The sequence below is a fragment of the Elephas maximus genome, chromosome 23 (assembly GCF_024166365.1).
Source record: "Elephas maximus indicus isolate mEleMax1 chromosome 23, mEleMax1 primary haplotype, whole genome shotgun sequence".
NCBI lineage: Eukaryota > Metazoa > Chordata > Mammalia > Proboscidea > Elephantidae > Elephas > Elephas maximus.
The window spans coordinates 74,315,210-74,341,857 of record NC_064841.1 but is presented as its reverse complement, the minus strand read 5'-3'; the positions used below and the strand labels follow the sequence as shown (position 1 = coordinate 74,341,857).

General features: G+C 39.8%; 1 protein-coding gene across 4 annotated transcripts in view; it reads right to left on the bottom strand.

Annotated features, from left to right (window-relative positions):
* MYO16 (myosin XVI) overlaps window positions 1-26,648 on the bottom strand; it is a 733,911-nt gene that overhangs the window by 619,955 nt on the left and 87,308 nt on the right. Inside the window, exon 1 of one of the 4 annotated variants that reach the window (XM_049867510.1) lies at window positions 14,933-14,943. The exons of the other annotated variants lie outside the window; for them this stretch is intronic. The gene's annotated coding sequence lies outside the window, so the exon portion shown is untranslated. Of the gene's footprint in view, window positions 1-14,932; window positions 14,944-26,648 lie in introns of those variants that run through there. 4 annotated transcript variants of the gene reach the window in all.

Genomic DNA, 26,648 nt, shown 5'->3' with positions numbered 1-26,648 from the left:
AAAAAGCTTTTCTTTTTTTTTAAGCCGTCCTCCAATCCTGTGTAACTTGTTCTCTCAGCTTTTTCCTTACTTCTGGCTCAAGGTCATCAGGCTCTGTCAGGATAGCTCCTGGCCATTTGCTTATCACAGCCTCTGCCAGATCCCACAATACTGAAGCCAAGAGTTAAAAAAAAAAAAAAAAAAGCCAACATAAAAAAGGATTTGCTAAGAACTGCAGTGTGAACGCAGCTGAAACTTAAAATGCTCGGACACTTTCAATACAGAGCACTTCCATCAGCATCTTTCCATACAAATTTGAAATAATTCTCAGTCCAGGGCTGCTCTATAAACCACTGCTGGAGCCTTATCTTTCTATTTCACCAGGTGAACCAGCTCCCTGTGGGATGACTTAAATAACAGAAGAGCTCTCCTCCACAGAAAACACTCAAGGCCTCAAATATTTTGAGTAACAACCTAAGAAAAAATTTCTAGCATAACATTCATAAAAAGGGAGCCCAAAAAGAGGAAATGGCTAAAGCAAGCAAATGTTAGTAACCTGGGCATATTAACATACACACCTTTACCTAATTCACGTCAGAACTAACATGCACGTTGAATTCTTACTGTGTACGTGCCAGTCCCTGAGTTAGGTATTTTATATGCATTCTTTCATTTAATCCTCACCAAACTCCAATGCCATACATGCTATTATTATTCCCATTTTACAGATGGCACAGCAAGGCCTAGAGAGGTTATTGTTCAAGGTCAAGCGGATAGTAAGCCCTGGATATCTGGTTTCCGGCATAAGCAGTCTGTCCCAGAGCTTCACTTTTAACTTCATTCTGCTTATAAATGAATAATCTCTTACTTCTCCTACAGATGTCATAAACTAAATTCATGACTATTTGAAAGAACACACACATGGAAACTTTCATTGAATATACACCACTTTCTTACATGCTCTACAATTTCTTTCAAACAAAATGTTTTTCTTCCAGCCTTCCTTCCTCTACCTATCATTTGCCATTTCAGATTACTATTAGCAGTGTTAATTCTATCCAATCCGATTAATGATGTAGGGAAATTTCATGAGCTTTCTTGCCAAATAGATATGTACTTCTTAGAACGTCTATCAAGTCTTACCTATTTTTCGGCCGATGGTAGGCACCATCACGACCTACATTAAAAACAGAGAAAGCTTTTGTGTCAGATTCAATTCAGGTTTCACATGACATGTATATTTTTAATTTAAGACAAGAGAGAGAGAAGTAAAATTTAACTTCCATCCTAGAAAACAGCCGATTCCTGATTTTTGTTAGTCCTTCTCTGATCTCCCTCTAGTGTCTTCAGTTTAGTACTACACTTGGTCATCAGGCACTCTTCAGGATTATTCTTTCCTTTATTCACTCAACGGAGAACACTGAGCACCTACTATGAGCCAAGCACTGTGCTAGGGTATATAAAAAAGAAAAAAACACTAAACCCATTGCCACTGAGTCGATACCGACTCATAGCAACCCTACAGGACAGAGTAGAACTACCCCATAGGGTTTCCAAGGAATGGCCGGTGGATTCGAACTACTGACTTTCTGGTTAGCAGCTGAGCTCTTAACCACTGTGCCACCAAGGCTCCACTAAGGTATGTACTGGAGAACAAAACAGACATGTTCCCTGCCTCGTGGAGATCACAGTGTAGCGGCAATGATTGGCAATTAAGGAATCGGGAATGACCTGAAAGCGTGACAGCCATCTTCCTTTGTCTGCCACCCCTGTCTGTCTCTGCATCCCATCTATGGCACTTCCTCTCCAGTAAAAGTCTTTCGGAGCCCATGGCCCCAGCTGGATTTGCTGCAGAATCTGAAGCATGAGCAGAGAGAACAAGTCCCAAAGCACCTGGACCAGGACACACACGAGGAAGAAGAAGCCTTTCTGAGAGGTTCCCGAGCCCTTTGCTGGGGGAAATTCCAGTAGGCTAGGCAAAGCAAAGGAGAAGAAAATGAAATAAAAACCTGAAAGGCAATTTAGTTTATATTTAAGAACTGTGGAGGCAGAGATACTGCAATGCTCTGCGGACTGGGCCATTCCAAGCAAGAGGTGATCCCCTGCTTTGTGGAACCAGAAGGCAGTAAGGAAAAGACAGTAAGGATCGCCTTAGGTTATAAACTAGACATCTTACAGTGTTCTTCAATGAATGGAGATAAAGAATTCCTTTTCAACTGATTTTTGTGACAAGTGTGTAACATTTTAAGGTCATTCCTTGCATAAAGTAGGCAAACAGGACATGAGATTTCTTTAACACATTAACACACAAGTATGTGTATAGACAAAATTCGTAGAAAATAGTATGAAAGTCAAGAATAAGATGATATGAAAGAGAAAAACAAGAAAGGCGTAACTTAATTAGGGGTTTGGGCTAGGGTGAAGGAGCCCTGGTGACACAGTGGTTAAGAACTCAGCCGCTAACCAAAAGATCAGCAGTTCGACTGCACCAGCAGTTCCTTGGAAACCCTACAGGGCAGTTCTACTCTGTCACATAGGATCGCTATGAGTTGGAATTGTCTCAATGGCCATAGGTTTGGTTTGGTTTGGCTAGGTTATGATGCAGAAGCAGAATTTAAGATGCTATGTGTATGACGAATGGGAGTTAGCCAGGGGAAGAATTCCTAGGTAGAGCATACAGCATGGGCTGATCGTGTCCAAGAGGTAGGAAGGCTACTGGCAAATTGTTAATGGTTGAGTTGACAAAACACCAATGTGGCTGCAGTGGTGAGCGTGAGTGCAGGGATAGGGTAAGGGTAAAGAGGCCAAATCACGCAGGAACTATAAACAACTAGATACTAGGTTTCTAACATATTTCAGTAAAGGCAAAGTAACATTTAAACACTGCCCCAGGCTACCTTACATGTCGAAAATGTTAATGTTAACTTTTCAAACCAGTGATGGAAACAAAAATCAGAGTTCCCAGTAATCTGCAAAACTGAACGTGATAATTATAGCTCGTTAGAATTACTAAGGGCCATGGGAAAGAGAGTTCAACTCACTGAGAAAATCAAAGAAATCCTGACGGTGTTTACACTGGCTATCTAAAAAAATGAGTAGTCTCTAGACATTCCGAGATTGAGCTGAAGAAGAGCACTTCAAGATCAGGGAAGTGTGGGGAAAGGCCTGGGTGGGAAGAAAAGGTGAAACCCATAGAGAAGAGCAAGTGGTTGAAGTCTGGCAGGAGCACAGAGCACATGAAGAACAGAAGAGGATGGTAACAAGGTGTGCAGTAACGTGGCCTTAATCACCTGGCTTTGTAGAGAGATTAAGCACAGTGAATTCATTTCTGAATGTTTCATGGTGGATGGGGGTAGAGTATCCCCTTCTTTCCACACTAATATCACCCCTCTCAGAGTCTGGGGACCTGCCCTCCATTACACAGGTATTAGAACATCCTGGACTATTATTAGAAGATAGTCCTGATGGCACAGGAATAAGTGCTCGGCTGCTAACCAAAATGTCATTAGTTCCCCTTTTAAGAATAGAACCCAAAGGACCTGAAAGCAGCGAGACAAACTGTCTGTTTAAGACTTATGTCTTAACTACACAGTGTTCATTGACTGCAGCACTATTCACCATAGCCAAAAGATGGAAACAACCGAAATGCCCATCAACATGAATGGTTAGGCAATATGTGGTATATACATACCTACCATGGAATATTACTCAGCTAGGAAGAGGAAGAGGAAGAAAGTCTTGATGCATACCACAACAGGAACAAACCTAGAGGACATTATGCCGAGCGAAATAAGTCAGACACGTAAGGGCAAAAACTTACATGAAATAAAGATTTCATATGTTTATATGAAATATAAAAATATATAGAAACCCTAAGTAATTAGTGGTTGCCAGGGGCTGGAAGGAAGTGGAAAGTGGAAATTTTTGCTTAGAATGCATTGAGCATATGTTAATGGTGTTGAGGCAATTTCGAAAAGATAGCAAGAAAAGTCACACAACTTGAAGAATGTAATCAATGACACCGAGGAGTACATGTAGAAACTGAGGAAACACTGTATGTTTTATTGTATGCATATCACTAGAATAAGGATTTTAAAAAGGGCATGGTCCCGTTGGGACATTCCTAATCTATTCATCCCTCTAGACATCAACCAATCCATCCATCCATTTATTCGCTAATACCGTATAGCTGCCAGGCGCTGTGGGCTAAGACGTAAGAAGTGGAAAGCAGATATTGTACCTGCCCTCAGAGCGTGACCATGCAGTAAGGAAGACTGAAACACAATTACAATTTAGTTAAGAGCTCCACTGCCAATCAAAAGGTCTGCAGTTCGAATCCACCAGCTGCTCCCTGGAAACCCTATGGGGCAGTGCTACTCTGTCCTATAGGGTCACTATGAGTTGACATCAGTTTGGTGCCCATGGGTTTGGTATAGTAAGTGCTTATTTAAAATCTTACAATAAAAAAAAAAGATTCAATTAATGGGAGAGGCATCACATATCAGTGAAATCCAGCCATTAAGCAAAAATTTCTAGAATAAAACTTAGGAATTCTGGACCAAAATTCATATGTTAAAACTAAAGCCGGCTTCAATAATTCAAATGCTCATGAGTCTATATTATACTAGTATTTGGGCCAGCAGTGCCAACTCTACTCGGAGCAGCAACTCAGCTTTAGTCTCCTTATTCTCCTAGTCCATCTTTTGTGCTATGACCACCCCACTGAATGTTGCTGTACACTTCCCGTTTTATTTGTCTGTATTTCTCTAAATGTTATCTTCATTTCCTCAGTCTTATTACTGGAGTCTTCCCCTAAATGTTACAAGTTATTATTTTAATCCTTCCCTGGTCAAAAACAAACAAAAATCTGGAGGGACCTCAGAGTTTTAGCTCCTTGAACAGGACTATGTTTTTCACCAAATATCCCTAGTAACCAGCATAAGGCTACACACAGCGTAGGCGCTCGGCTCATTCATGGACAGTACTTGTTGTACCAATCAAGGATCACTACTGACTTTTTTAAAAATTGCAAAAGGGGACTCTATTAAAGTTTGGCTTAAAGATAAGAAAATAACATAAGCACATATGTTAAATTTAATCTAGTGGTTGGTAACTGCTTTTGTCTCTTTAACATGGTAAAATCATAGTGAAACGCTAAATATAGCTCAACCCAGCCATTTACAGGGACAAATTAGCCATTTAAATGAACTGGCAGTAGGGAAATTAATTAATCCGAAGAAGTTAATGGAATGATTTAAAACTGAGGAATGATAAGCTGGTTCAATTTTTAATATATCAATAGAAGTTGCAACAGCCAGATAATTGGAATTTTTTAAATCAAAGACTCAGCGTGAGAAGTCATGAAAAACCACCCCAAAAGTTGTGTGTTAAATAGAAAAGTAACAGTATAACAAATCTCGGAGCCAATTAGCAATTCAAAAATATGTGTGACCCCTTTTAGAAAAGGATTTAATCCTTCACAGAATGTTTGCAACATTTTCAGATGATGTAAGTATGTCCAGGACTTTCTATAATCAGCAAAACTGGCTGCTCCCCTCACCCCTTCACACCAGCACAGTCATGACACACCGCATCAGATTTTCTATTATAACGGAGGATAAGTGTTTTATGATATTTCACAGTATCCTTTTAGAATATATCTTGCAAAATCAACAGCAAAATCTTTGTAAATTATTTTAGATCCTTAGCCTAAATGGTTATTTACAGATGCTTCCTAATAGGGGCTTTCCTTCATTTTCAAATTAATCCCTGGGGGGTGCGGCTGACACACTCCACCGCTAACCAGAAGGTTGGAGGTTCCAATCCACCCAGAGGAAACTTGGAAGAAAGCCCTGATAATCCACTTCCAAAAAACCATATGAAGCTCAGTTCTACTCTGACACACACGGGAAGTCCACTCCAACTGATTTTCACTTTCAAAGCAAGTGCCTTTACTTGCCGTTTGGAATGCAGAAAAATATATAAACTGGAGATTATTCCAGGTTGCTTCTCTAGCACTGTTCCCTCAATTGGGGATATGTTTTCCTACACCCAGTACCCCCACCCAGTATTGTTGTTAGGTGTCACTGAGTCGATTCCAAGTCATTGTGACCCTGCGGACAACAGAATGAAACACTGCCTGGTCCTGCACCAGCCTCACAATGGTTGTATGCTTGAGCCCATTATTGCAGCCACTGTGTCAATCCGTCCCATTGGGGGTCTTCCTCTTTTTCACTGACTCTGTACTTTACCAAGCATGATGTCCTTCTCCAAGCACGACGTCCTCCTCCAGGGGCTGGTACCTCCTGATAACATGTCCAAAGTACATAAGACGAAGTATTGCTATCCTTGCTTCCAAGGATCATTCTGACTGTACTTCTTCCAAGACAGATTTGTTTGTTCTTATGGAAATCCATGGTATATTCAGTATTCTTCACCAGCATCGTACTTCAAAGGCATCAATTCTTCTTCTGTCTTATTACTCATTGTCCGGCTCTCACATGACACCTAGCACCAAGTGATAAATTCTCTCTAGGTTTGCCTCCAAATTCAGATAAGACATCTTAGTCAGTAAAAGAAGACTGCAGGAGCAGCAGTGGAAACTGGGCTCGATTAGTGGTTTAACAAAGAAAGATTTTCTAAAAATACTGAATAATTTCCTGGAATACATATCCTTCAGTATTTCCAGAATATTATAGCACTAAATAACCCATTTATTACTTGGCCTTCACTTAGTATTTCAAAACCAGGAAAGAAGAATTTTTCAACAGCTAGACTCTAGGTCTAGGTAATAATATAACATATATTTTTTCCCATATTTCATGTCATATTTATAATTTTAATGTTTCAATCAGTGACATGTGTAGTGACTATTTTAATTTTCAAAAAATGCTCTTGGTTTAGAGAACTTCAATTTTTTCCAAAACACATTCAAAACTTATGCAAATATCCTAAAATCTGAATATTGTTTCAAGATTGCAATTATGGATAAAATGAGCATCAAAAAACACATCAAAACAGTGAGAGTTAGTGAAAAGATAAATAAGTTAGAAAGAACCAAAGGGTATTAAGATATAGATATCTTAATGACACTGACAGAATGTTTTATGCTCGTGTGGGTTGTTACTGTTAGTTGTTGTAGGTGTCATCGAGTTGACTCCGACTCATTGCAACCCTATAGGACAGAGCAGAACCACCCCCATAGGGTTTCCAAGGAGCGACTAGTGGATTCGAACTGGAGACCTTTTGGTTCGCAGCTGAGCTAATAACCACTGCGCCACCAGGGCTCTGTTGGGTGGGTAGGAAGTATCAAGACCACTAATTAAAAGATCACACTTGCCCAAATGTGAGAGGCCTGATAAAATATTAGGGACTAGTGAAGCTTTTGGTAAATTGCCTAAAAATGATTTAAAGGCCAAGTCACCAAACACTTATTTAGAACTCAATGAACTAGAGGGTAACTAACAAAAACACCTACTTTGCATTACTGTAAATGGTGTGAGAAATACAAAATAAGAGAACCAGGGCAGGGCAGGGGGAGAGAAGAATGTGCTGGGATGCAGGAGAAAGTAGATCCAGACATGGACACAGATATGTATAGAAAGAGATATATATATATATATATTTTTTTTTTCTCCAGATGACAAGTACTCAGAGTCTGTTATGAACTGGATTGTGTCCCCCCTTGGAAGAAATGAAGAGCCTTGGTGGCACAGTGGCTAAAAGTTACAGTTGCTAACCAAAAGGTCAGCAGTTCGATCCACCAGCTGCTCCTTGAAAACCCTATGGGGCAGTTCTCTTCTGTCCTGTAGGGTTGTTATGAGTCAAAATTGACTTGACGGCAGTGAGTTTACTTTTTGTGTTTGGTTTAGAAGAAATGGGGAAGCCCTAATCCCTACACCTATAAATATGACCTTGTTTAGAAATAGGGGTTTCTTTTGTTATGTTAATTAGGTTGGACCTGAGTATCATGGTGGGTCCTAAACTTAATTTCTGCATGATGACTGATAAAGAGGAGCCCAGACACACAGACACAAAGACACACACACAGGAGGAAGACAGATACCATGTGAGAACCCAGCTACAAACAAAGGAATCTCGAGGGCTGCCAGTAGACACCAGAAACTAGGAAAAAGGCTCCCAGAAAGAACCGCCACAGACGAGACCCTGATTTGGGCTTTTGGAATTCACAACAATAAGAAAATAAATTCCTGCTCTTTTAAGACACCCACTTTGGTATTTTTTTGTTACGGTAGTACTAGATAACGAAGACAGTGCTCATTAGTCTACAAGATTTTATAGGTTATGGTTCCATAAATGCATTATAGTTCACTTACCCAATTCGGCGCCTATGGCAGACAGACCCTAGGAGACCACGTTCATACCCTTGTAAAATCTTCGCTCCTCGAATGTACAAAGACCTGTGACTCCTTTTAACCAAAAGAATATGGTAACCAGGATGGGATGTCATTCTTGAGATGATACAAGATTTTATAAACATGTGTGTGTTACACACGTGTATGCACACACATACATACATATGTATTTGGCTCCACCCTGTTAGCATTCACTACTGTGACGTGAGCTGCCCATGGAGAAGGCCACGCAGCAGGGAACTCAGTCCTACAACCGCAAGCACCTGAATTCTGCCAGCAACCACATGATCCGAGAAGAGGATACTGTGCTCCAGAGAACACACCTTGACTGCAGCCTCCTCAGCAGAGAGCCCAGCTTAGTCAGACCCAGATTCCTGATTCACAGCAATTTTGAGAAAATAAGTGTGTGTTATTTTAAGCCACTAGATTTCCAGTAATTTGTTATGTAGCCACAGAAAACTAATGCAGTGAGAAAAGACTGAAGTTGTCAAGGATTTCATTTTACTTGGATCCACAATCAGTGCAAGCAAGCAGCCATCAAGAAATAGGCCAATCTGCTGCAGAAGGCCTCTTTAAAATGTGGAAAAGCAAGGATGTCACCTTGAGGACTAAGGTGCGCCGGCCCCAAGCCATGGTGTTTTCAACTGCCTCATATGCATGCAAAAGCTGAACAATGAATTAAGGAAGACCGAAGAGAGCTGATGCCTTTGAATTATGGTGTTGGCAAAGGACACTGAAGATAACATGGACTGCCAGAAGAATGAACAAATCTGTCTTGGAAGAAGTACAGCTAGAGGGCTCCTTGGAAGCAAGGATGGAGAGATCTCGTCTCACTTTCTTTGGACGTGTTAACAGGAGAGACCAGTCAGCTCCTGGAGAAGAACATCATGCTTGGGAAGGTAGAGGATCATCAAAAAGGAAGAAGACCCTCAACGAGATGGATTGACACAGTGGCTGCAACAATGGGAATGGGCTCAAGCATAACAATGACTGTGAAGATGGTACAGGACCAGACAGTGCTTCATTCTCTTGTACATAGGGTCGCTGTGAGTTGGAACTGACTTCATGGCACCTAACAACAACGATAAGATTTACAGTTCTCTTAATAGGGATGGATTGTTTATTTTTCCCTTTTGTTTCCTATTCCAAGTAATTTCCCTCTATGTGACAAAATACTTTGTCTCTTATAATTTAAAAAAAAAAAAGGCCATCTCAGTGGGGCCTTTTTAAGTTTAAATAATTTTCTCTTACCATGGTATATAGCTACAATAAACAGCAGAAATGTCTCTAAGCTTGGCTTTAGGGAGCTGATTTTCTACTCTCTCACAACACAGCCCAAAGCCCAACAGATAATAATTTTTAAAAAGTTATAACTCAGTTGCAGCACTCCATGGGATACACACTTCCAAAGGGAAAAGATGCGTTGAATAGAAGCTCACATTTACAGTTATCACTGACCTGACTGCCAGAAAAGTCGTTCCTTTTTGTAAGGTTTTATATGGGTCAAACCACCCGACACACTGAGTTCAAAGTCATACAAGAACCACTCAAGTAAAAAGGGCCTTTTTCCTTTTTTCCCCCCTCTCCATATTTCTTTCTGTAAAGCAGAAAAAAAAATGTCATGGTGAAAATGTGTCACAGATAGCTTCCCAGCCATCAAAAAATACCTATTTTTTTATAAAAAGACCTGCTAGAGAATAGAAATTTGAGAAAGCTAGTTTACTTATTTAAAAAAAAAAGCAAAATTAAATAAGTGATCAGATTTTAATGTAAGACTGATACCACTAAATTGCCCAAAGCAACTAGAACATAAAATTTAAAAAAAAAAAAATTTTTTAAGGTGTCACAACTGGTACTGTGGTTGCTAAATTTCAAAGTATTTCCACTTCAAAGCACTAGAATTTCTAAGGGAGAATCAAATAGTTTAGTCCTGACACCATGTTTAATGTACCATTTTTCTCCACCATGCACGTTTAGCTTTTTCAGTTTTGCTACTTAATTCCCTCCGAGAGAACGTCTTCTAAATGCAGTAAATTCTATAGGAGCAAAATTTCTGAAGATGACCGATGGGATGTCAACAATCACAAAGTCTTCTGAAAGCATAAGGGTCACTAGTAGTTCTAATAATAACACCATATTGACAAAAGAAACCTTTTGTCACCAAACTAGGTGCTAGACACTATTCCATGAATTTTAAAGGCATTATGTTATTTGATGTTCACAACTCTAAGAGGTACATGATATATTACAATTGATCATATTTCATGATAAGGAGGCTAAAGTTTAAAGAGGATCAGTAAATTCAGCAATTCCAACAATCAGTAAATATCAGAGGCAAATACAATAGCCACTCTGACTGACATGATAACCAGCCCTTGAACAACATCTGTTCATCAATTTTCCCCACTCCATACTCTTCTATGGCAATGTTGCTAAAAAACACCTGCATCAGAATCAGAGCAAAATAAAATAAAATCTTAAAAAGTCAAGAATGAGAGTAAACAGGTGTGGTGAGAAAGCCGCTGACTTTGTTCAGTTGAATTATTTTGTTTGTAAAAAAGCTTCCAGGAGTCTGTCTAGATTGAGAAGACTATGCAAATGGATGGCCAACTTCCTGTGCATAAAAATGAATAAAATTTCCTCCAATTTTGAATAAGGTCTGCTTCTATCACCAATGCGTTGTTTGAATGGCTTTTCTTTTCTTTTTTTTTTATTTTCAAGTGGGTAAGAGCGTTTGAAAATAAAAGAAAGGGCCTCATTTCACCTCTGAAATCTCCTAATACGAACCTGGAGGCATGGGTGCTTTGGGATACAGTCAGTAACTTGGCACTAATCCCTGGAAGGAATAGTCTAGAACCAGACATTTTAGCCCCAGAGATAATTCACATAAATTTCAAAGGCATTTGATTTATTTTTTTTATGTCATGAGTGAGCTTGAGTTAATTTTGTTCATCCGCTGAGTCCAAACATGTTTACTGAGTATTGACTACGTGTGAGACAATCTTCTAGAGGTTAATACCGACATCTTAGCGATAAGGGGCACTGTGGCATTCAAAAGGAACCTAGGTGGCTCAGTGGTGAAGTGCTCAGCTGCTAACCAAAAGGCCGGCAATCGGAACCCACCAGCTGCTCCACAGGAGAAAGATATGGCAGTCTGCTTTTGTAACGATTACAGCCTTGGAAACCCAGTGGGGCAGTTCTGCTCTATCCTATAGGGTCAGTATGAGTCGGAATTGACTTAATGGCAACGGGTTTTTTTTCCCCCTTGGATTATGGCTTCCAGCTGACACTTGGGTTACAAATAAATAAGCCTTAAGTGAGCAAAACCCTTGTATTCCCAAGGCATTTTATGAAAAGGAAACTCCTACAGGAGGAGCAAATAAACGACCGAAAATTTTGTTCAAGCTTCCATTTGGCCACATACACTGATTTTCAGCACTCAATCTCAAATCTGCACGTAAATCAAGCAAGCAACATTGTTTTATGTTCCAATGGGTAACACCAGTGTGTGTTGACACAGTGTGTCTTGAAGTCATGGAAGAAAATCACCATGTGGCTTGTCTATTCTCACTTATTTCACCTTTAAACCCATTCTCTCCCTAAGAAACTGCAAACCTAGCAACGCAAGGTTGACACTTTGACCTCACATGTGGGAGTGGCAGCTAAACACCAAATAATATTAAAAAAGCTGTCAAACTAACACTTAAATGGCGACCTAAAAAAAGTAAGAAGAAAAAAATTTTCCAACCTTGGAAAGATAATTTACTTTTGGGCTGTTACATAAAATTGGAATTTAATAAAAATTTTGGGGAATTGCCAGAAGTATACATAACTAATCTTTTCACACCAAGTAACACATAGGAATATTATTGTTCTTGTGTTAGAGATGAGAAACAAAGTTATTTACATTTTATCGGCATTCAGTAAAAAATGTCAACGTTCACAGGAGGCTATCAATAGCTCTAAAATGTCAGTGAATGTGGGCAGAATCCAGTCTGACTTTAATACACACAGACACACAGTTACTCCGATGTTTATTTTCGGACGAGCCACACAATATGCCAATAGAATATCAGCTCTTTAAGACAAGGATTTTTGTCTGATTTATTCTTTACACAATCATACAGTGTCCGGCACAGAGTGGGACTGTCCCACAGGGTTTCCAAGAACAGTTGGTGGATTCAAACCACCGACCTTTTGGCGAGCAGCTGAGCCCTTAACCACTGCGCCACCAGGGCTCCTAGCACATGATAGGTGTTCATGATTGTTGCTCAATAAATACTTGCATTTTGATAACTGTCCACTTTCTTCCTTTTTCTCACTACACAGCTATCTCCAAAGTTCTAAAAACTTGCCTTGCCAGTACTAAAGCAGTATTAATAAATGTATGGTCTTTCAAAATCGGAGGAGCTCTACCTACATCAGGTGGACACTTGAGACTATGTTGGCGTCTCCTGTCTGGAGGGGAGATGGAAGGGTAGAGGGGGTTAGAAGCTGGCAAAACGGTCACGAAAGGAGAGACTGGAAGGAGGGAGAGGACTGATTCATTAGGGGGAGAGTAAGTGGGAGTATGTAGTAAGGTGTATATAAGTTTATATGTGAGAGACTGACTTGATTTGTAAACTTTCACTTAAGGCACAATAAAAATTATTAAAAAAAAAAAAAATCGGAGAAGCTCTGTCCCCGGATAAAGGAAATTGTGATCTGTTCAAAAGGAGAATCCATTCTAAGGTGACTTCTAGTTTGTGATGGAACAGTAGTAAAGAAGAAGTAATCTTTTTCACTGTGACCCTGTTCCCAAACACATTTACACAGATAGAAGAATATGAATAACATTGATTGGTTTTCCATTGTAAAAACCAACCCACAGACATGGAAGCTTAACGTTTATGTGATACAGTGTAATATTATCAACCTCGATCATAACCCTATGAAACTACCACTGCTGTTGGTCAAAATAATCAAACATTTTATATACCCGAACTTAATTAAAATAAAGGTATAGGTGATAGAGTTTGGAAGGTAGAGGGGGGAAATGACAGGGCAGGAAAGGGTGAGAGAAATAACAACTGTGTTTTACAAAATGAAGAGTTAAGAAATACCGTTTGTGGTTGGATCAACAAGAAATGGAGACTCAAGAATACTTTTTGAAGTTATAGCAGTGACTGACCAGTAGAGAAACTACAAATAACAACACATGTATGTCCATATGAAGAGGTGAAAGGGAGATGAGGGTGGCATAAACGAAGGTGCAGGATGAAGTAAATCCTCACCCACCATGGCAGGATACCAACAGGCAATGCCCGAACTAAATAATTGCAATAAACAAACAAACAAACAAACAAAAAACCAGTGCCATCGAGTTGATTCCGACTCATAGCGACCCTGTAGGACAGAGCAGAACTGCCCCATAGAGTTTCCAAGGAGCACCTGGTGGATTCGAACTACTGACCCTTCAGTTAGCAGCCGTAGCACTTAACCACTATGCCACCAGGGTTTCCACTGATTGCAATACGAGCGTATTATTTAGGGATGGAGGTGACTCCCAAAGTAACCAAACAAGAACATAATTAAATATGGTTGTGTCTGGGGTACAAAGCTAGGGCGGACAGCCCTGGGGCAAAGGCTTGTAGGTTTTCATTATGAAGCCTTCAGAACCATTTGATTTGAACCATGTTTATGTATCACTTTGATATAAATGTAACAAAAATGCCTGATTCATGAGTTTATATTAAGTATCTAATGAGATATTTATTGTATATAAAGGACTAACATAGTGTCTAGCATATACCACAAACAAACAAACAAACACATTGTCTTCCCGTTGATTCCTACCCATAACACTATATACCAGAGTAGAACTGCCCCAGAAGGTTTCCAAGGAGTGGCTGGTAGATTTGAACTGCCGAACTTTTGGTTAGTAGCCACAGCTCTTAGCCACTATGCCACCAGGTTTTCCATCTAGCATATAGGAGGTGTTAACAAGTCGGAATCAACTCAACAGCAATGGGTTTTTGTATTACTTAAAGTCATTGTTAAGGTGGAAAAGTCTGGGCAATCTACTTTTCAAAAAGATTTTCATAGATATACTGATCCTACAAAAATGCATCGTGTTGCATGAAAACAAAGAAAAACGTTTGTGGTCTCAAACTGGATTATATTCACTGCAGAGGCATAAAAAAAAGTATGTTTATGCGCTACAGAAAAAAAAAAACTATTTTCCACTGTGAGTTTTGACTTTTAACGCAAGAATTTGCTAAAGTATTACAACTTAGAAAATCACCCTCTTTGTCCTTTTTTTAAATATACTATTTACTCAGAAGAATTTCAGAATTCAGATTTTTTTAGCTCTACTGGGAAATAACATTTTATTTAAAGAGAATGCTGAATCTAATGATCGAAAAGCCAAAAAAGGAAAAAAAAACTCCAAGAAAGAAAAACATTTTCTACTGAAATATGTACATTTTAAAGCTGAAATAGGGAAATTAAAACTCCCTTGGGGAATACACAGGGTTAATTCTGCTCAGGTTTTCCTTCCTGTTCTCAGAGAAAGCCTGAACTGGAGCTGACCCACTTACCACAAAGTGGATGAGAGGATCCGACCAGAAGGGAAATACAACCTTTGGAAATTTCTCCTCCGGCTTTTCCGGCAAGTCTCTGGCATGCAGATCTGGTAGCCTGAGAAGGTCTTCCACGTCTCCCCCCCTCCCCACCCCACTGCCACCCCCAGCACACACAGCTGATGGGGGCCAATTCCTGTAAGTCAAAGGCTGGCTTTATAAAAAAAAAAAGTCATTCCAGAAAGCAAAGCAGCTCAGGTTGACCTGAAGGCAGCCCCAAATTCAGCTACCCAGCAGTTGGTCACTGTTCCTTTGTGACTGTATTTGAGATCTTTAATTAGCAAGAAGGGAAGTCTGAAGATGAGGGAAAAATGAAAGACTTGAATTTCTTAAGAACTGACTAGTGAGCTACTTTTTCTCTCTGGAACACTCCAAGCGGCCAGGGTGATGAACATCAAAATCAATACAATAAATAAAGTTAAAAGTTTACCAGGAAGTCAGCGATGCCATACAACATAAACGCGGATGGGAGGGGAGGAGGGAGGAGGTGTGACAATCAGCAGCTTTATTTATTTGAGGAGTTAGAGGCTGCTTAGGGCCAAATCCCTGTTTTGTGTCAAAACATCCCCCAGCAGGTGGAGAGGGGGTTTGAAGGCACAGTGATTAGAGGGCCTGGGAGGCTGGTTGAGCAGCTGCAAGGGAGCAGCCACTTGGGGCTATTAGAGCCAGGATTAGCCTTCTACTAAAACAATGTCACCACCTCAACTGCATTTGTTATGTTAATTGGTCAGGAATGTAAACATATATAATATTCTAAACTGTTTTTGAAGAAATCTTCTCTTTTTTAAAACTCAAGAGAAAGCTCTGAGTTAGGCTCCTTATCACACATAATCAGATTAAGACTTTTTCATAGTCATGGTGGGGGTGGGGTGATTTGACCTGATTCCACTAATTCAATCAGTTCTGTTGAGTGAATTAATAAAGTTAACACTACTATTCAAATGCATCAATTTGAGTTATGGTGTTGGCAAAGAATATGAATATACCATGGACTGCCAGAAGAACCAAGTATGTCTTGGCAGAAGTACAGTCAGAATGCTCCTTATAAGCAAGGATGGCGAGACTTCATCTCAAGTACTTTGGACATGTTACTAGAAGACACCAGTCCCTGAAGAAAGACATCATGCTTAGTAAAGTGGAGGATCAGCAAAAAAAGAGGAAGACTCTCGACAAGACGGACTGACACAGTGGCTGCAAAAATGAGCTCAAACACAGCAACAATTGTGAGGATGGCGCAGGACCAGGCAGTGCTTCGTTCAATTGTATATAGAGTTGGTATGAGTTGGAACTAACTCAAAGGCATCTAACAACAATACTACTATAAGGAACTCTGGTGGCGCAGTGGTTAAGGGCTCGGCTGCTAACTGAAAGGTCAATACTTTGAACATACTATCTGCTTCATGCTAGAAAGATGTGGAGGTCAGCTTCTGTAAAAAGACTGATGTTGTTAGGTGCTATCTGGTTTATTGGTCCAGTTGTGAAAGTTTTTGTTTTCGTTATCTTGAAGTGTAATCATGCTGAAGGCTGTGGTCCTTGATCTTCATTAGTAAGTGCTTCAAGTCCTCTTCACTTCCAGCAAGCAAGGTTGTGTCATCTGCATATCACAGGTTGTTAATGAGTCTTCATCCAATCCTGATGCCACCTTTGTCTTCATATAGACTTAAGTATGGTGAAAGGAAACAACCCTGATGCACACCTTTCCTGACTTTAAACCACCAAGTATCCCCTTGTTCTGTCCGAACAACTGCCTCTTGATCTATGTAAAGGTTCCTCATGAGCACAGTTAAGTATTCTGGGATTCCCATTCTTTGCAATATTATCCATAACTTGTTATGATCCACACAGTCGAATGCCTTTGCATAGTCAGTAAAACACAGGCAAACATTTTTTCTGCTTTCAGCCAAGATCCATCTGATATCAGCAATGATATCCTTTGTTCCTCGTCCTCTTCTAAATCCAGCTTGAATTTCTGGCAGTTCCCTGTCAATGTACTGCCTTGGAAACCCTATGGGGCCATTCTACTCTGTCTTACAGGGCCACTATAAGTCAAAATCGAGTCAATCGCAATGAGTAGAAGAAGTAGTAATGCTACTATCAAAAACAGGAGTCAAAACAAAACAAAACAAAAAAATGCGGGCTATGAATTTTAGATCTGGTCTCTGAGGGTAATAAATAAATAAAAAAAATACCCATGTGCAAAATAATTAGAGCTATTTTAAAAAACAGAAGTGAAATGTAAAGGAAGGACAGATTCCCAAGGAAAATCAACATTTCAACATTTTTAGTTTGGAATTATTCAGGCTGTCAAATACCCATGAAATATAAAGATTGAATATACTTCAAAGAGTTCAAAGTCAGGAAAGGAATAAATTAATTTTTTTCATATATACATCCCAGAATCACTGTGGCTTACCCTTCAGCAAAAGCAGTCCACAGCTGACCTTAAAGAAGTGAGAAAGAATTCTCTCTCAACTGCTGTGAATCAAAACATCACAGAAATTTCATTTTCGAACAGTGCTCACTAACTCCTGGTTCAACTTTTGCCCCAAAACAGGAATTCTATACAGCCTATGCCTGAAAATTTCTACAGAGCTCACATCTGTCACACATCAGAGAGGCTTCGGTACATATTTGCTCAGCCACACAGGGCTGGTGGGTCCTCAGAGAGCTAATACAGCTGCAGAAATTTCTCCAAAGGGTGCAACTAAGTTCTCCCAGCTTGGGGTTCCAGAATCCTGTTAGAAAGTATTCAATGCCAGGATGTCCTATCAGGAGGACAGGTAACAGGGAATTCAAGTATAGATAAGTTGAACCCAGTCCCCCAACAGACAGTCAGGTACACACCTGAAGTTGGACCCGTTGACCAGCTGCAGCTGAGTCAACTCTGAGTCATGGCAACCCCATGCATGTCAGAGTAGAACTGTGCCCACAGGGTTCTCAATGGCTGATTTTTTGAAGTAGATTGCTAGGTCTTTCATCCGAGGTGCTACTGAGTAGACTCAGATCTCCAGCCTGTTCGTTAGCAGCCGAGCGCATAAACTGTTTACACCACTCAGGGACTCCTGAAGTTGAACAAGTTTGGGATAGTGCCTTCTTGCATGGTGTCATGGATTGAATTGTGTCCCCAAAAAATATGTGTCAACTTGGCTAGGCCATGATTCCCAGTATTGTGTGGTTATTCTCCGTTTTGTGATTATAATTTTATTTTAAAGAGGATTACGGTGGGATTGTAACACCCTTACTAAGGTCACATCCCTGATTCAATGTAACCAGTGTTTCCCTGGGGTGTGGCCTGCACCACCTTTTATCTTACAAGAGATGAAAGGAAAGCGAAGCCAGCAAAGAGCTGGGGCCAGACTTCTCAACTTTCTCACTAGCAACTAAAGTCCACTGTTATCCAGTTTTATATAACAACTTTTTAGAATTATAAGTCAAAAAGCCTCTAGGTAATCCATGATCTTAATTCCTGACTACTGAAATGCACAGGAAAAGTATTTTTCTGCAAGGCTGCCCATTGCAAAGAATGTTGTCGTTGTTAGCTGCTGTCGATTCAGCCTCTGACTCATGGTGACCCCGTGTATTACAGAGCAGAACTGCACCATAGGATTTTCTTGGCTGTAATCTTAACAGAAGCAGATCACCAGGCCTTTTCTTCTGTGTTACTACTGGATGGGTTCTAACCACTAACCTTTAGGATAGCAGTCGAGTACAGACTGCGCCACCCAGAGATCTCTTTGTAAAGAACAGATTATCTAGAGTGACTCCAGGAGTCCTGGGGGTGCAGTGGCTAACAGTTCAGCTACTAACCAAAAGGTCAGCAGTTTGAATTCCTCAGCCACTACTGGGAAACCCTATGGGGCAGTTCTACTCTGTCCTACAGGGTTGCTGTGAGTCATAATTGACTCAATGGCAAGGGGTTTACGGGTTTTACAGTGCAGCCAGGAGCTCTGGTGGCACAGTGGTTAAGAGCCCAACTACTAACCAAAAGGTTGGCAGTTCAACTTCACCAGCTGCTCTTTGAAAACCCTATAGGACATTTCTACTCAGTCCTATAGGATTGCTGTGAGTTGGAATCAACTCGATGGCAATGGTTTTTTGGTTTAGGGTACATCAGGTCAAGGGAGTTCTGCAGTCTCAGTAACAGCATAGTGCCCTCCCCTGCTGCTGTCAACCAGGTCATTTATTCCCAGAATCCTTTGCTAGAACTCTCTCTTCTTAAAAAAAAAAAAAAACTCCAGCATTCCTGCACATTTTATAAAGTTTTAATCAGATGAGTGCCGAAACCCATAATTAGATCATAAATGCCTCTAGAAATATTCTTTGAGTATTTTGGTTCATTTTAATGCCTCTAAGAGAGCCATTTGACTGTGGATCACAACAAATTACAGATGACATTGCAAAGAATGGGAATTCCAGAACATTTAATTGTGCTTGTGCGGAACCTGTACACAGGCCAAGAGGCAGTCGTTCAAAAAGCACAAGTGTGGTTTAAAACCAGGAAAGGTGTGTGTCAGGGTTGTGTCCTTTCACCATACTTATTCAATCAGTATGCTGAGCAACTAATCTGATAAACTAGACTAAATGAAGAACAACAGGGCATCAGGATTAGAGGAAGACTCACTGACAACCTACAATGTGCAAATGACACAACCTTGCTTGCTGAAAGCTAAGAGGACTTGAATCACTCAGTGATGAAGATCAGAGACTACAGGCTTCAGTATGGATTACACCTCAAAATAAGCAAAACAAAAATCCTCACAACTGGACCAATAATCAACATCATGATAAACAGTGAAAAGACTGAAGTTGTCAAGGATTTCATTTTATTTGGCTTCACAATCAACACCCATAGAAGTAGAAGTCAAGAAATCAAAGGACACATTGCACTGGGCACATCTACTGCAAAGACCTCCTTAAAAAGTTAAAAAGCAAAGATGTCAGTTTGAGGACTAAGGTGCACCTAACCCAAGCCATAGTATTTTCAATCACCTCATATGAATGTGAAAGCAGGACAATGAATAAGGAAGACTGAAGAAGAATTGATGCCTTTGAATTATGGTGTTAACAAAAAAAATATTGAATATACCATGGACTTCCAGAAGAACAAACAAATCTGTTTTGGAAGTACAGTCAGAATGCTCCTTAGAAGTGAGGATGACAAGACTTCGTCTCATGTAATTTGGACATGTTAACAGGAGTGACCAGACCCCGGAGAAGGACATCATGCTTGGTAAATTAGAGAGTCAGCAAAAAAAAGAAAGGCTCTCAACAGGACGGACTGACACAGTGGCTGCAAAAATGGGCTCAAACACAGCAACAATTGTAAGGATGACCTGGGACCAAGAAATGTTTTGTTCTGTTGTACATAGGGTCACTATGAGTTGGAATCAACTGGAGGGCATCATGTTGTATGCCAACTTGACTAGGCTATGATTTTTTGCCGTTTGGCAAGTGCTCTTCCATAATGTAATTACCTTCGGTTTTGTGATCTGATGAGAGCTGCCAAGCATTTGAAAGGGGAGTTTCCTTGGGGGTATAGCCTCCTTCTAGTATATAAATGGATGTTCCCACAACACTTGGTATCTCTATCAGCCCTGCAGTCTCCTAGTCACCTGACCTCCAGTTCATGAGATATAAGTCTACAGAAGTCTTAAGCCTGTTGCCTGACAGTCAGATCTTGGATTCTCCAGCCTCTGCAACCCTGTAAGCCAGCAGGGGTCCCCAGCCTGCCACCAGACCCATGAATTTGGGACTTGGGTGAGCCATTTCCCTGAAGTAAATCTCTCTATGTATATTTATATATACGTTTCACTGGTTTTGCTCCTCTAGAGAACCCAGACTAAGACAGTGATGTTCATATCAAATATCTGCAAACAAATTTTTCCTCACCATGAGGAGCTGTCAATTCATTCCGCCTCTACTGAATGAGCCTTCATTGCTCATAGGTTACAAGAGAAAAAATATAACCTTCTTAAAAAATATTAAATTGATAGCGTTAAGTGTAAACTTCTTTGTGTTATAAGGTGAAAGATGTTATATTTTATCCCCATCTTCACCCAATGAAACTAACAACAAAGGTATCATCAAACTTGTTTAGTGTAAGCATAGGTGTATGGACAGAGGGATATTTCATTAAAACAAAAAAACTATGCTTATTGTCTTCAAGAGAAAAGAGTACTACAGCCTACAAATTCCAAGAATAATAATTACATAGAAATGTCCTTTGTATTATCAGCATGGAGCCCTGGTGGTGCAGTGGTTGAGAGCCATAGTTGTTAACCAGAAGTTCGGCAGTTCAAATCCACCAGCTGCTCCTTGGAAACCCTGGGGGGCAGCTCTACTCTGTCCTATAGGGTCACTACGAGTTCGGAATTGACCCGACGGTAACAGGTTGTTTTTTGGTTTTAATCAGTATAATTTACTTCTTTATTAGGAAGCAACCTTTTGCTCTCAAATCCTGTGAGAATGACCCCACCCTGGTACTGAGACATCCAAGATAGCTAGGAATCTTAGGTAATTATGCATATAGTACACACACACACACACACACACACACACACACCCCGCTCGTCTGTCAGTCTGTCATATCACGGTGACTTGTGTGTTGCTGTGATGCTGGAAGCTATGCCATGGGTATTTCAAATACCAGCAGAGTCACCCATAGTGGACAGGTTCCAGCAGAGCTTCTGGACTAAGACAGACTAGAAAGAAGAACTTGGCAATCTACTTCTAAAAAATCATCGGCCGGTGAAAACATTATGACTGGCAGCAGAACATAGTCTGATATAGTGCCGGAAGGTGACCCCTTAGGTATGGGCTCAAGCACAGCAACAATTGTGAGGATGGCGCAGGTCCGGGCAGTGATTCGTTCAGTTGTACGTGGGGTCGCTATGAGTTGGAACCACCTCAATGGCATCTAGCAACAACAACAACACACACACACAGTGTGCTCCCATAAAAATGTCTTCTCCTATGTCTTAAATACTGGGTAAACATCTTTTTATTTTCATTTCTTTACTCAAATGTGTGTATTTACAGAGCACAAATACTGGCAGGCTCATTGCTTTCCCTGAGAACTACAAACGTTCCTGTGAGTAACCAGTAAAAGTTAGAAGACAGGATAAGCCCTTTCTTTTATTCTCTACTCTCAGCCGTGTTATACTCAGTCAGGACCTTTTCCAAATTTGCTAGAAAAAGACAGAATCAAGAGCCAAAATAAAAGCCTATTTAACTTCTTTTTATTGGAAACTTCAAAGTAGGTCATTTACACCATGAAAAGGACAAGGAATAAGAAAGAGAAAGCAGTTAACATTAAAAACGAAGGTTCAACAACAGTAAAGGCCACATCAAAACACTCTTTTTTTGTTTCTAAACCACATTGTTTAGTATTGTCGGGAAAAATAAGTCATGAAATGGGTTTTTGTTATGTTTAAAGGCCATTGACTGTTACAGAAAAGTGGGGGGGGGGGAAGCCTAGCACTGAAAATGAAAGGACTAAGACATTAACCGCTTATGAACCTGAAAACCAGATAATTAAAAACAAATAAACAAACACCAACTACAAAAAAAAAAAAAAGCACGTTACTATTTTCTGTTGAACTCAATGTTCAATCATGTTTCCAAAGAAACACTGTATATGCTGCTGTCCCTTTATGTTGAGGACAGACTTCTGTTACTAAAAACAACCTCCATTTTCTGGAAGGCTGAAGCTTCTTATTCATCTTAAAAATTATCTTCTTGGCTACGGCTGCAAAGCTCAAGCTTTGGTGTGCCTCACTGTCCCGTAGAGAAGGGTTTCTAAAACCCTAATTTGCACAGGGATCACTTGGGGACCTTGCTCAAATTCAGCTTCAGCTTCAGGAGGTCTGAGGCAGGACCTAAGACTCCGCTTTTCTGACAAGTTCCCAGGTGATGCCAATGCTGCTGGCCCTTGGATTGCAAAATCCTAGAGAGCTAAGCAAAATTCAGCAACTTATGACCCATACCTAGAGGTGTGATTATGTGCGTAGTAGGAATGGAGCCTCCTTATATTTAACAAAGTCATCAAACAACCATGATGCACACCACTGTCTGGCATCTATTTAGGCAGTGGTTCTCCACACTAGTTGAACATTAGAATCACATGGTTGTTATTGTTAGGTGCCACCTAGTCACTTTCGACTCAGAGCCACCCTATGTACAACAGAACAAAATACTGCCAGGTCCCGCACCTTCCTCATGACCGTTGTTATGCCCAATGTTTCGGCCACTGTGTCAATCCATCCTGCCAAGGGTCTTCCTCTTTTTCGATGACTCTCCACCTTACCAACCGTAATGTCCTTCTCCAGGGACTAATCCCTCCTGATAACACGCACACAGTATGTGAGACGTAGTCTCACCACCCTTGCTTCTAAGGAGCATTCTGGCTGTTTGTACTTCTTCCAAGACAGATTTGTTGGTTCTTCTGGCAGTCTATGGTATCTTCAACATTCTTTGTCAATACCATAACTCAAAGGCATCAATTCTTCTTCGGTCTTCCTTATTCACCGTCCAGCTTTCCCATGCATATGAGGCAATTGAAAACACCATGGCTTGAGTTAGGTGCACCTTAGTCTTCAAGATGACAGCTTTGTTTTTTAACACTTTAAAGAGATCTCTTGCCCAGTGCAAGGCATTCTTTGATTTCTTCGCTGCTGCTTCCATGGGTGTTGATTGTGGATACAAGTAAAAGGAAATCCTTGACAACTTCCACCTTTTCTCCGTTTATCATGATGTAGTTGCTTATTGGTTCAGTTGTAAGGATTTTTGTTTTCTTGAGGCGTAATCCATACTGAAGGCTGTAGTCTTTGATCTTCATCAATAAGTGCTTCAAGTCCTCTTCACCTTCAGTATGCAAGGTTGTGTCATTTCCATACTGCCGGTTGTTAATGAGTCTTTCTCCAATCCCAGTGCCCCATTCTTCATATGGTCCAGATTCTCGGATTCTTTGCTCAGCACACAGATTGAATAGGTATGGTGAAAGGATACAACCCTCATGCAACCTTTCCTGACTTTAAGCCACGCAGTATCCCCTTGTTCTGTTCAAACGACTGCCTCCTGATCTATGTACAGGTTCCTCATAAGCACAATTAAGTCTTCTGGAATTCCCATTTCTCACAGTGTTATCCATAATTTATTATGATTCACACAGTTAAATGCCTTTGCATAGTCAATAGTTACACAGGTAAACATCTTTCTGGTATTCTTTGCTTTCAGCCATGATCCGTCTGACATCACATAGAAAACCTTCAAAACTGCACCAATTCTGGGCTCCAACCAGACTAATCAAATCAGATTCTCACTATCCTTTAAAAGCTTCTTAGGTGATTCTAGAGCATAGCAAAGACTGAGAACCACAGCACAGAATTCAAATGTTACAGGAATCTTGGTGAAAAAGTGTAATATTTTTAAACAGCATGTTTGTATTTTTTTAGTTACTATGGATTTTTTTTTTTTTTAATGGATTGGGAAAAATATTATGCTGATAATGCAGTCTATACTGAAAACGTGCTGTTTAGAAAATTGACCTTTTGGTAATGGCCTTCAAGAACTCAAAAGTTTCTCATCTGTTTGACTCTAAGTATTTAATAATTAAAAAGAAATAGGCATATACAGATTATGAAATATTTGCACCTATATAATTTATAAACATTTAAAATTAACAAATGTCATGGATTAAGGAAGAAAGGGCATAAGAGAAAATAAAACTAAAGAAATTAAACTAGCAAAGTTATCTGAATAAATTCATGATATCTCAACAACTTTTTCCAGTCTCGCTCGCTCATGGTGTTGTTGTCTCTCTAATCTCGCTCCATAGGGTCCAGAATCTAGGACTGTTTCAGGGACTATTTTCTCAAAATGTCCCCAATTTTCCACAGTCATGATTTAAAAAAAAAAAAAAACTGGAGAATGTTTCTTAATTTTTTCAAACAGAGAAATGTAATTGCTTGGTAGGGAAATATTGTTAAAAAAAAGAAAGGAAGGAGGGAGAAAGAAAGAAAAAAGACAAGACGCAGGTATCCAATGTACACAGTCAGGCCTGGATACTTAGAAAACACTTCAGAAAGAAAGATTTTAAAAGGAAGGTTTAAGATATCTTAGAAAAAAAGGTTAAATGAGCAATATTAGGCATCACTTTTGTTAGTAAACATAATTCCGTATCTGTACAGTGAAATCCGTGAAAGGAGAGCTCAACGGGATTGCTTTGTTTTTCCAGGTCTCGCCAGTTTTCTGCCTTTGATAGGGTGCAGTCTTACCACTTTTCTATTGTTCTCGATTTGCAGAAAATATTTGAGTTTTCCTTCTCTGACAGGTTTCCACCATACACAGGTTCTGGCTTTCACAGGTTTTACTGCATTTGTCTTTTTTTTTAAACAGTAATTACAGTTTTTGAAAATAAAATTTATAATTAATTTCAATGTGTTTATTACAAAATGGCATAAAGACGCTAAAGAAATACTGGTATATTATAACACAGAGGAAAACAAACAGAGCATTAATGAAAACAACAGGAGATAATAAATTGAGGATTATAGCATAATAAAATGTGGAAAGTAAGATACTAGTATGGTAATATACTAAAACTTATTAATCAGGTTAATAATAATAAACAAATCATAAAACCTGTCAAGTAGGAAAAGGTAAGAATAAAGAAGTCAACATGTGGTTAAGTGGAAATTTGATAAAATTTATCAATCAAACCAGGACCTTTGAGAGGGAGGGAAGACAGTATTAATAACTATAAAATGACGACAGCTATCAACAGGGACCAACTCTAAAACTAAGATGTATGGTGATTCTGGTTTTTTTCCACTCTCCTGTTTTTGGCTCAGCTTTGCCTGTGTTCCTGCCTGAGCTCTTGAAAAGCCTTCCTAAAGTATCTCCCGTGATGGAAAATGAAAGTATTTCCTCAATAACTATTCCAATGTTTTGTAACATAAAACCTATTAACACGAAATCATTCCATCAGTAAGAATAGGTGAAATTACCCTGTGGTCAAACAAATACAAAAATAAAAAATAACTCAGTGGCTGAAAACAACAAACATTTGTCTCTCACGTGACATGTCAACCACAGCTGAGCAACAGGCCCCAGTCCATCACAGCTTTGAACGCTGACGGTCACAGTGCGAGAGGAACAAGCAGGGGTATCAGAGGTCCCGCACCTACAATGAGGTGCCATGCCCTTCGAACGACATATAGCCTTTGCTCTCACGTGTCATTGGCAGGAATTAATCACATGGCACAACCCAACCACAGAGGAAGCAGGAAGTGCAATTTTACCTTGTGTCTGGAATGGGGTCAAGTGGAAATATCTGCAAATACAATTAATGACTACTGTAAAAATATCATTGTAACTCAATGTCTTCTTGAGCTTTGCTCTCGTTATAAAGACTTTTCTTGTTTGGTTTGTTTTAAGTGGTGCAGTCTATCTTTTTCTGTGTTCTTCCATATGTTTTTTTTCCCTCTCTGATTTTTGTCTTGCTTTGTATTGTTTAGATAACTTTCTAAAAACAGGATGTAAGTTTTGCTCCTGCTACAAAATGCTGTATAATCATATTTGACTTTGCCATTTTCTGTGCTACTTCTTCTTCTTAACATTTAGCAAACAGTGATGCATGCTGTCGCACAGTCTCTGTGATGAGCAGAGCCTTGAA